General features: G+C 39.0%; 1 long non-coding RNA gene across 2 annotated transcripts in view; it reads left to right on the forward strand.

Moving 5' to 3' along the window:
* The first annotated feature begins 5,271 nt into the window (after window positions 1-5,271).
* The window catches only part of LOC100693865 (uncharacterized), a 46,334-nt gene continuing 39,199 nt past the window's right edge, over window positions 5,272-12,406 (forward strand). For both annotated transcript variants that reach the window (XR_002058108.2, XR_003216507.1), the window contains exons 1-2: window positions 5,272-5,449; window positions 10,615-10,783. This is a non-coding gene — a long non-coding RNA (uncharacterized LOC100693865). The remainder of the gene's footprint in view (window positions 5,450-10,614; window positions 10,784-12,406) is intronic.

Below are 12,406 nucleotides of genomic sequence, written 5' to 3' on the forward strand. Positions count from 1 at the left end.
AAAGAGTATGCATCAACCAGAAGGACTTTTTTATTAGCTACGCTTTTATAAATAAATATATATATTTTTTCAGTGTCTGTAGCAGCAGTGAATCAAAGGTCAGGAGCATTGATCATGACCTGTTCCTTTGGCCAGTTATTTAGAAGTGCCACATATTGTCTGTGTAAAAAAAAGAAAAAAGAAGAAAAAGGAGAAGAAAAATCAATAGGTTTCCATTATCTGGTTGGGCAGTGTCACTGGCCTGTCAATGATCCTGTTACAGCGGCGGTACAAGGGTGACACGGGCCCACACTCAATCGCTGCTGACAAGAGGAAAACATGCTGACAGGCACCGGGAACAAGTTGGAACACAGATTTGCACTTCAAGCAGCCGTCCGAGGAGGTATCGTGCAAGGCCACCACGTGGCAGAGGGGGTGAGCTGGGTTTGGGTGGATGTGTAGGGGTTGATAGGTGGGGGTGGTGGTGCTGGGGAGGAAGGCGGGTGATTCCCAGCCAGCCTCCTTCTACTGTCTGACTGTCTAGCTCTCAACCACAAATGCTTTTATCCTCCTATAAATTATTCACCCCTGGATACACCAAAGGAAACTCGCTTGCACTGATTGTGGCTGAGGGGAGATTCATAAAACCTATGCCCCAGTCTGCATCCACTGCAGCTGCCTGGACACTCCTGCAAACTTATCCAAATTTCACCTACTCTATGCAATATAAATATAGCTTATGTTAGGCATGAGCATTGGAATACCCATGTTTTTTCGGCTTTGTGAATGGTCTCAAAAGGAAATTTGCCAAATCTTTGTATTTACAGGTATTAATCATTTTCCATACTTATTGACTTTCTGACACATTAGCTCTTCACCTACAAAGAAAACAAGAGTCGGCTTTCATCAGTCAGTCCAGATGGCCAGTCAGAAATTAAGGAAGACATCAACTGTCTCTTGAAAGAACATGAATCAATATATTTTGACAAGGATCAAATGTGCTTCAGATGAACCTTTTTGCCCTCCCAAAGCAGTCTTTCTCCTCTTGTCAAACCTCTTTATTTTTGTTTGTCTACATATAATGATCGGATCTCCAATGACTCTTGATTTTAGCGACTACTTTTACCAGCATAATGAAACTAAATGCAATTCACTGGATAATCATCTGCGGTCTAAAGTCGACATATAGCTAACAAAAACGGATATACTTTCATTCTGTGTGCCCAAGTCTTAGCCAGCGTGCGCTACTTTTCATTCTTTTTATTTTCATAAAACAGGCCTTGGGACACTCGTGACGTCACGTCCCTGTTTAGAGAAAAATACCATCCTTCGTTTTTTTTTTTCTTTTTCAATTACACATACATATGTGTACATTTTTTTCTTCATATGTAGCCAATTCTGTCCATAATGACTGGGGAATTCAGGTTAATATGTTGACAAGGTTTAACAACAGCGGGTCATGTTGCACAACACGCATGGCTGGCTCCGTTCACTCCAGCAGCTGACAGGTCCTAATCATGCGCTGCCCTAAAGGCACTGAAGCAAAAGAGGGTTTTAATCACTGAATTATAGACCAGCAGCGAGGCTTCAAATTGAGACGTAATTAAAGTCAAAGTTGCAGTAATTGTTTCAGCTAATTGGGCAGACAAGTGCATTATGGCGCGATTACAATATCTGCAGTAGTTCCCAGGGTTTTGTGTTTTGTTTTTCAAATATTATTATGGAGAAATGAGGCATAATCTTGGTTTCTGACATGAAACATGTCAATAATAGGCTACGATTTATACTTTATAATTTAACATTTTAAAACAGAGGAAGAAACACAATTAAAAAACGCTTACAAGAGCTCAGCCCTGTTTTGGTATTTTAATTAATTAAGTTGTGCAATTTTTCTTCTATCGCTTCACCTATTAGTTCAGTTGAGCACCTCTCTCACATGAATTTAAATAAGTATCAGCATCAATGTGTCATTTACAGTAAGGAGATTAATAATGCAGTCAACACGTCGTCCTCGGAGGTGATGCGGCACCTAAGGCAACATCATTATTTCCTATTAATTACTCCGCCAACCAAATGCCTTTAGAACTGGAGCTGCAGTAGGTGTGATGGGGGAAACTGGTCTGGGAGCAGCTGCCCTGTATCCCGCCGGGCTCAGCCTGACCTCCTTTTTTTTCTCCCCCTCTTCTTCTTCTCCTTTTACATCACTAAACTGGAGGCTTGACAAGCCCTATAGGAGCGCAGAGATTTTGATTTGGATGAGGGGAGAAATGTAGAATATGAGCCAGAAATGACGATTCAGACAGCAGTTCGGGTGAAGCCAAAGAATCAATTGTCGAAAAAAAAAAAAGAAAATCTGATCTTTAACGTGTCTGTTTTGGGGCGGAAGTGTCTGTAGTGATCCATCATATTACACCCGGGCTGCTGGAACCGCTTTCCTCTTAAACATGCACTTTCACCCACGCTGATTCAATCTTTTTTATTTCATTATTTATTTTTTAAATTGTATTTTATTTCTTAGACTTTTACCACAAAAATAGTAATAATAATAAAATAATAGCAGCTAATAAACGTTTGGCAACCATTAACACAGGAAGTAAATCTATTTACGGGTGTGACTGTATCCTTGTAATCACGTAGAGGGGTGTGAAACGGCTCTATGGGATTAAAAACTGTTTACTAACCACTGGGCCTATGAGCTTTTATGTGCTGACTCCAATGTGTACCTTCACCACTGAACAGTAGGGGGCGCTGTTCGTTTCGTCCTGAAAGCCAGGAGGAGAAACATATCAGCCGTTTTGCACAAAGTGGCTCCACTGAAACCGATAATCAACAATAATAAGCAGCCAGATAAAAATAAAATAATAGTAGGGAATTGAGAAAAATCACAAACTTTTAAAATTAGTCTCATTTTTTAAAATTTCTGCATCAATTCAAGCTGTCAGAAGCGTCTCTGTTCAATGTATTGTGATATCTTTAGATGTACATATCGCAGGATTATCTGTCAGGTCTAGGTTCACGGGCCTTTTACAGTTTGACGGACTCTTTTTTTCTTTCCTCTGAAAGATAAAGAACAGTAGCAAAAGCCAACTTGACTTCCAGACCCCCTTATAAGGCCTTCTTTTTTGGTTGATTCATTTAAGTATTTTTCTATACTATTTTATATTTTATTTATGAATCTATTGTGGCTACTGAAAGATCACATCCCCACCTTGCTCTCAGGACGCACACGTCTCCAAGAGCTGCACAGACTGTCTCAACATCACACCAGTAATCAAACGCATCTCAGAACAAAAAAAGAAAAGAAAAAGAAAACAATCCTTTTTTCTTTCTTTCTTTTGTCGCACTGAGGGAGAAATTTAATTACAACCTCGGGTGTATGCAGGCATTGAGGAGGAAAAAAAAATCCAGGCGACAAATGAATATACAGAGCAAATGACAAAACATGAGGGGGAATAACTGACAGATGAAAAGACAGAGGATGTGCAGCTAACAGGCAAAACGCGCCGGTACAAAGCCGCGCACACCTTTGAGAGCAAGAGTTTGTTTTATTGCACTTCTCCCGGGTTGCATCTCCTGTCGATTTGCAGAAAAAGAAGGGGGGATAAGCGAACATGCCCTGTTTAAGAAACAAACATGCAGATTAGATGGGATTCTGACAACACACAGCTCAGACTTCGTGTCCCACAGCTCATCTCTCAACAATGAGAAAAAAAAAGAGAGGTTTGAAAAATCCACTCAGCGCGCGCTTGACAACACTTACCGTCATTCTGCAAACAGTAAATGTAAATAATGAGGTGGCATCTGGAAATAAATAGGGGAAGTCAAGACAGACTGATAACAAGTCTAGTCCGCTTAAGACCCAATGGGTGTCACTGAAAAGCTTTATATAGATGCCTCTGAATAATAATATTAATAAAAAAAAAAACAATAATATGATAAACGTGAATTTGATGGATTTGGCACCCAAATATATATATATTTTATTTCTAAAAAAAATCTAAATTTAAATCACATTCAGTATAAGTGGATCAGGGCGTAGCCAGTAGGAAGCCTTTCTTACAAAGAAAGAGAGAGAGGGAGAAAAAAATAAGACCTCACAAGGCGTGTGTAACATTTACTTCAAGTGCGGGGAGTTGTCACCTGTGATGTGGTACCAGGCTACATGTCAGCAGCAGCAGCACTCACTCACCTTCAGGGATGCTCCACTGTGGACTGCCACGACCAACAGCAGCACCACTGACTGAACACAGCTACACACACGCGCACGCACCTTCTGCACACCTTCCTATTCCAACTGGACGGGTGTGACTCACACGTGACCACGAACATCTCCTAGAAGTACGCGGTGTCTCAGCAGCAATGAAAAGAGTTCCAAGAACATTTACTTGAGCACTTTGTCTGCGTACCATAGGCTGTGTTTCTGCTTCCGTCTATTTCAGAGAGAAAAGTTGCGCTTCGGCTGCTTCAGTTTGAATAACTTACAGAAGCGAAACACCGAACTAACCAAGCAAAATACTTTAATAAAAAAAAAAAAAGAGACACTTAAGTGCACCACTAACAATCCCCAATGCTGGCTTAAGATTTATTTATTTACATTTCTAAATAAAAAAATTATGTATACTTTGTTGTTTTTGTGGTTTACTTTTTAATTTTGGGGATTTTGTATTGCTGTTTTAAATGTTCTTTGTGGTTACACAGTTATTTAAACCACCAAACAGCAATCTATGAAATAATCAATATCAAAAATAAAACAAACTTCACTTTCATGCTTTTGTCGTCGCGGTGGGTTATTTCTAAGTATTGTATTGCTAATTTTACATTTCTTTTTCTTTCAAAAAGCGATAAATACATCCTAGTGCCGTTTTGAAATCAGAGTGATGTTTCTGTAATCTTGTTTAATGTATTTAGTTTTCAGCTGACACACAACAGGTTATTTAATGTGGCACTATCAACTTGCATTCATTGATTTGGAGGTCAAACTAAAATCTAACGTACACCAGTTTTTTATATGCAGACAATTTCTGCGTGGATATGTGATCTTGAGATTCAAATTTCAAATTTGCAGTAAATCTCACCGCAAACATTATTTTATTGTGAGAAATGAGACTCAAAAAACGTAGCTGTTTTTAAAAAAAAATAAAAAAAAATAAGTGGGTCATCAAATAAACACATGAGCAAAAATAAAATTAGTGATAAATGTTATTCATTTTCCCTCAACATCCTTCCTCAACCGCCAGGCTATTCTGGCAGGTTTGAATAATGGTCACGTGACGCACTATTTGGTCACGAGGTCATTCCGGAAATTTGGGTTAATTACGCGATGTTCTAATTTTACTCTAATTCTTCGCCATGAAAGATCTGTTTTAAATGAATATTTTAAATAGAGAAATATAGAATTTTTTTTTGTGGATTTATTCCTGTATGCAGTGTACGAGCTTCAGTCTGAAGGATGCCATCAGATCACCGCAAGGTACAGAAACTTTATGCTGTTGGTGCCAGATACAAGCTGTTCTCTGAATGCCATTAGCTCATTCCAAGGTTTGGTAGAAGTATCACAGTAACTCAGCAGTGGGCTGTACCTGACATTGCATGGCCCTCTGACCAAGTCGAGGGGTTTTCAGCCTGCAGGTGGGCGTCACCAACATGGTCTCCAAGAAAGTCAGATGCGTCACAAACAGGAAAGAAAGAAATGAAAAAGATCTGCTTCTTAATTTGAATTTCCAGTTGAATGTCCATAAATTTGCTTATTGGTGCGAAGAGTGATTTCTGAACCTTAATGTAGCAAAGACAAGAAAATGATAGTCACTACAATAATACTGCGTTTTTGTTTGTTTGTTTGTTTTAGACATATAGCAATTATTTCTGGGGATTGTGAAAACCTACAACTATTTAGAAAGTGCATTTGCAGCTGTATGGACATGAAAGCATGACTGATAAATACAGAGTGGTGTCAGATTAAAATAAAAACTAAGATAAACCGGCTCACAACCTGCTGGAAAGGTTTCAGGGCATCTTAGTGATAAATCTGGAATTTTACTAGAGGAATGAACACCGAAAGATCTCTCACTTGGTGTTTTGATCATCATGTCAGTCCACAAACTGAAAAAGGTGATCAGCTTGGTTGAGAGCTGTTGACTGCAAAGGCCGTAGTACACGATTAGCATTATTTTCACACTCTATTCAATGACCCCCACCCATGGGGGCCTTGTCTACCATGAATGGACCTAAAGTGGACTCTAGACATGCCAATCAAACACTAAGAATGGCCTAAAAAGATCCACAGTACCACAGATTCAAACGTTTTATTGGGACAGGACAAAGATCACTGGCATAATTCAATAAAAAAGTACACAGTAAAATCACTGAAGGCTACACTGATGTTCTCTATAAGGAGTTTGGGATGTTACCTTCAAGAGTGCTCTTTAAAGCCCAAGCTTGCAGAGTATCCAAAGAAAACTAGACTTTATTTCAAAGGCAATCTGATGATTTTATAATGTCCATAGGCGTGACTGGAAATCACTTATCCAAGAAGGGTGTTTTCTGCAGGATCTGCTGAAAAGGGAAGGTTTCTGTGAGCTTACCTTTTAATCTCATTTGAACACTTTATACATGCGGGGGTTTGTCCAGTTTAAAATACAGTAATTGTTGTAATTAATTACTTAACTCATGTTTGTGGACTAAACATAGCAGACAGATTCCTCAGTTCTTATGGGTGTATGTAAGGTCGCAAGGCAAAAAAACAAAACAAGATAATGAACCACTGATTTTTACTGTGTGACACTGAGTTAAAAACACATGTGACCTTCTCTAAATTTAGAATTTTTCTGCACCCCACTAATTTGAGTATTCATTATTTCCTCATAACTCGTAGGCTAGTGTGAACAAATCATTATTCTGCTATTTAAATGTCTTTCATTTTTCCTGGCCAATTTCCCGCTCTGTGAAGTGTAACAGTATGTAGTGACAGCAGCCCCACAGGTCTGAACATTACAGGCAGCTGTGCATCGAATCTCCCCAGCAGCCTCATTATTCTATTCTCCTCCAATATCCAAGGTTGATCTAATCACCAGATCAACAACGGGAAGTGCAAGAGAACAAATAATGGAGACAAAATGAACAAATGATTAGTATGCTGTGAAAAGTACTATACGTTACTTATTTAGCATTTAGATAACTATCTATCCTGAGGAGCAAGCTTCAAAGTTGAACTCAGTTTAGGCGAGGGGGATTAATTCTCTCTGCTGCATGCTTCATTGAATCTCTCATTACCAAACTTTGTCTGTATTGATGTTAGATTTGATTGAAGATTAGAGCATTTAGCAAATCTTGCTTTTCCGCATGTATCAGGCTTTTTCAAGCGCGGCGCACCGCTCGCTGGTCAATACCCTCACTTTTATCCAGTGTCTGCTTCATTTAAACTTAATCAACTCCATCAATGAACTGGAACAGCGAAATGTCCCCTGGAACAATAGCTTTTGTTGGATAATGCTTTGGTCTTATTCCCAACCGGGTGGCGATAAACCTAAAATTACACTATGATGAACTATTTCAATCAATATGATAATGGAAATTGGCTTGGGTGACTCTTTGCAGGGCTTAAGGAGGCAGGCTAAAGCCTATGTGACATTAATACATCTCCATGCTCTCTCCCTGCTGTTGCAACCCCCCTATCTCACTTTATTGTCCCATCTTTTCAGTGACATTGACTACACCATATTGCAAAGCGCCTGGTTGTTTAATGATCTATCCGCACAAGGGAATGCTTGTGCTGAAATGGATGCGCGAGCCGACGGTCTCACGCATTGTTTTCCAACTAAATTATAGGCTCTATACTTTGTTTCCTGTAGTGGCTCAGCGGGGTGTAGATCAATCATTGATGGCACCGTTGTAAAGCAGCTACAACGTGACTTTTGCTGCTCATTTGGACGTTTTGTCCTTGTGCGGCATCCAGTGCCTGTTATAGGCTACAGTTCATCATATTTATACTGCCACCAAAAGACCAATTTCACCAGCCTAAGCAAGGAAAACGCATGCCCCACATCTGTTGCATACTAATAAATATGCCACCTTCTGGGACAATCCAGGAGTGATCATAATGATCGACTGCCAAGCGATATGACTTACCATAAACCTGTTTATTTGAAAAGTTTCCTCTAAGCCAATAATAGTCAAATTTATTTTGGCATCTATTATTATTTTTGAAAAAAAATGATTTACCCAATGTGCACAGCTGTTTTTCCTCTCATCGTTTCATATATCAGCGTTAGCACATGGAAAGAGATGGATGCCTTTGTTGTTTTGCTAGAAGAGCGCAGTTATTACTGGAGCTTAAAGTCACAGCTGTCCTTTTGCAGGGAGTCACTGATCTGCTCCATCTCCCATTAATTGCATGTACTGATTAAGTTATGGTTTGGTTTTTGAATTAGAGGCATGTATTTGTAATTTAATTTGGATTTTGAGAGAAGTTATATAGTTCTGCTGCAGAGCCAAACACCGTATTTATACAGACAGGTGACAAATCAAAAGTGGTGGGTTTGGAGTCTCTGTTGTGCTCCACAAGCTTTTTGCTCCCATTATTTGAGCACATTTATTCCCTGAAAAACTGTCTCTTATTAATCCAAATATGAACCAAACTGAAGACCTATAGTAGGTGATGGACTAACGTGTCAGATAACACTCTTGACCATCATCATCAAAACAACAAACAGCATATATAGGGATATTTTTTTGAGAAAAATGGTTTTCCATCCAGGTCCATAGACTTGTAGAAGGTGAATCTGTTATGGTGTCATGTGATGGATCAACACTTTAATAAACACTTACTTTACCTACATAACTGTTTGTAGATAGACAGCCTGAAGTGAATCTCCCTCTGTTGACTCATACCAGTATAAGTCTCCCGATTAACCTCAGTTAATGTTAATAGTATTGCAAATAAGCTAAACGCATCGGTTTGACCCACAGAAAACATGGACATCTGTTGTGAACTATGACAGGCCAATGATATTGTCCGTATTGATATTCATCAATATTGTGAGTCTTGATGTCTGTGCAAAATATCTTCTTTCAAAAAAACAAAACAAAACTCCTTTTATTTATAATTTTAACGAGATTTACTCGGTGTAATATGCAAGGAGTTGCACATAACCACTGTGGTGTTATTGTAACAGTATTATCCAATAGGAGGCGAGGTGCGGGAGTGAGGGGCATCTTGGGATACGTGAGGTGTGCTGTGTTTAGATTTTCACTGGAAGGTCATAAAAGAAAGTTCTACACAAGAGTGCAGTTAGTCTCACGCTTGTTTTCTGATAGAAAACACAACAACCACAACACTACGATTGTTGCTCACAGTCGCATTCGTGTACCTGTGCAATTCTCCTCATTAAGGGGTGTTTATGCACCTTTCATCGTATTGTTTTGTCTTACGGTCTGCAAATCTTTGCCTCTCTGCTCTCATCAACCTTACTTACATGTATCCAGTGGGTAGCTGACAAGACAAATAAAAATACAGTATACCACCCTCTCACTGCTGAGCATCATAAAAACGTCCATAACAGAGAAAACAGGAGAACTCTGTAGCTCCTACTGGTCAACAGATAAATTAATAACGTCAAAAAAATAATGCAGGTGTAATAATATTATAATCTGATTTCTAATCTTGATGGAAGAGTACTGATTGGAAAACAAACTGCCGGTCAGAGAGGTTGTAGTCTGGCTGCAGAAGGCTGGTTATCAGTGTTAAAATTGATGCTAAGTTTGCTGAAACATGTTAAGATATGAATTGGTTATCTCATATATACAAGAAAAAAGCCAAACAGAGTTGATCAGATTTGCAGTAGTAGTTTCTCTGCAGACTATAGTGGACCAGCACCTTACTTGACAGCATTATTTTGTTATTCTTGTGCCTTCATTTCCCAATGCATACATTTCTATTTGTTAGTCCCGTAGTATTATTAATTGTTTGGTCAGTGTATCACAAGTTAATATAATTAGTTCAAGGTGATGCTTTAAGTTTATGCCTTTTGCTTCATAAATGACTTTAAAAGGTTTAAAACTTGAATCTGACGATAAAGATGTCACATATAAGAATGTGTTTTAGTCTCCATTTTAGTGCATTTAAAGCCTAAATGCTTATCTGCATTGTAATGGATAAACATGGATCAAGTTGAAGCACGGTTTGTGAAAGAGTTGGCCATTCCCCTGCCTCGCTAACCTTCTGCCTTCTTCAGCAGCCAGTGTCAATTAGCCTGTCCTGTATCTTAACCGTGTGAAGTTGCTGCCATGTCACCATCATCCAGCAAACATGAAACACCAGATGTGTCGTTTGACACTTTTGAATATGTTGTTTGCCTTTGTTTCCGTGTTTTACTCCCGGTGCTGAAAATGATTTGAGAGGACAGACATGCACAACAGATACAGCACCTTGAACATCAAAGACCGGCGCTGCAGTATTAGTAACGGTGTGTCTGTGTTTCTGCTGTAACTCTGCACGCGCTCACACATACGGATAAAGGCTTGTGTGAGTCTGCGTGCACGTCTGCTTGCCTTCCAAAGGAAAGCATCCGAGACAGCCCAGAATATAAAAATTTACAGGCCTTTTTCCTGCTTTGTCTGTCTCCTTTCCCATTCTCTTAGGTGAATGGGGGCCTGAGTGATAGACCGAGAACCTTTCATCTCACCCAGTGAGTGTAAATAGCTGTCATGTTTGATTGGCGGTTTGACGTGCACGTGATGCCCTGGAAGAGGGGAAGAAATTCAGTGAGGACGCAGTGCATGATGGTTTCTCTGTCTGCAAACTAAAGAGGTAATGAATGAGTAATTGCACAAAAATGTGTGTTCTACATTTTGTCAAATGCGATTTCTCAGAGTTCATGTAGAAGAATCTGCAGCTTGTACTGTACAAGATTGAGCTTGGGCTGATTCACAATGGCTTTTAATCTCATCATATTATAGAGTTACTAAACAGAATTTTAAAAAGTGAAATACTTTTATTTGAATCTGCTCAGCATATTACAGCCTGTAGAGCCCCTGGAGCACAATTATACTTAAAGTTACTTATCATAATTGCCAACTTTGTTATGTACCCAGGAATATTAAGCATGTTTACATCACTAAATTGTGTTTTACTTGTTTAAAGTGAAAGTGGTGATCTTTCAGTAAATAATTCAATCTACTGGTTCTAGCAATAGAGAGGAAAAGGTTTACAATAATGCTGAATTATGTTCTGTGTTTCATGCTACAGTCAGTGAGGTTACTGATTGACTGCTTCACATTGGGGAGGTATGAGAGGTGGGGTCTGCCAGTGCCTTGGGTTTTAAATGTTTTGTTATTATGTTCAGTGTGATTTTTTTTTTTTAATGCAAGTTATGTTAAAGTGAATCCTTAGTGTTAATTCAAATGTATTTAAGTATGCAAACAGATTGTTTTGAAAGGGCTTGGGTTAGTTGGTTTTCCATTTGGTTCACACAGAAAATATCTTCTCGCTGCTGGAAATTTTAATGCAGACGTTCATGGTCCTCAGAGGATGCACGTCGCCCGACTTTAGGAGACAAATATCATAGCAACACCAGCACAGTGGCAGCACTGTCACCTCACAATAACAAGGTTTTTGTTGTGAAGTGTGAATGGTTGTTTGACTGCATGTGTTGACCCTTGACAGACTGGCAGCCTTTGCAGGCGGTACCCTTTCACCCACTGAGGGTGGGATAGGCTCTAGCCCACTGATAACTATGGTTGGATAAAAAGTTATGAAAGGGGATGGGTTTAATCTTAATATTTGTGCATTTGGTATATTTTATAGTCTATTTAAACTAGAATAAATATATTTTGTGTCCATAAACATAAATAAATAGGAAAACTATTCCATGAACTGCCTTTAAAATCTCTTGCTGTTGGTGTTTTTATGTCCATGTGTATGAAAAAAATTGAAAATTCAATTCCAGGAATAAAAAGCAATGCATTAAATTCCATGACTGTGCTGTGTGAACAGTCCTCTGTATATTGCAGTTACCCTAGTTTGATCAAAAAGAGTTAATGTATCACTTTAGCATACACTGCCCACCGAGAAGCATGATGGCTCTGTGGTTTGACATATATTTCATTGTTTGGCCTCAGAATGATAACGCTGATGTATTTTACAATGGACTTTTGCTTTGATTTAAAACACCAAAAAGCATACCACTCTCATCTGCACTCCAATGGTCTGGAATTGGCAAGAAAAAAGCTATTTAACTAAAGAGAATATATGCATCAAATGAAAAGCAGATGAAAAAATATGCAATTATGTTCCTGATTGGGTTAAGTATTTCTCTGCCAGCACATACCAGCTACCACTAGGACCTTTCCCAAATGGTCTGCTTCCAGGCTTGGGCGAGGCCCCAGAAAACATCACATCAGAATGCTGCCATCTCGCTGTTTCCTCTGATCC

Source organism: Oreochromis niloticus, linkage group LG23 (assembly GCF_001858045.2).
Source record: "Oreochromis niloticus isolate F11D_XX linkage group LG23, O_niloticus_UMD_NMBU, whole genome shotgun sequence".
Lineage (NCBI taxonomy): Eukaryota > Metazoa > Chordata > Actinopteri > Cichliformes > Cichlidae > Oreochromis > Oreochromis niloticus.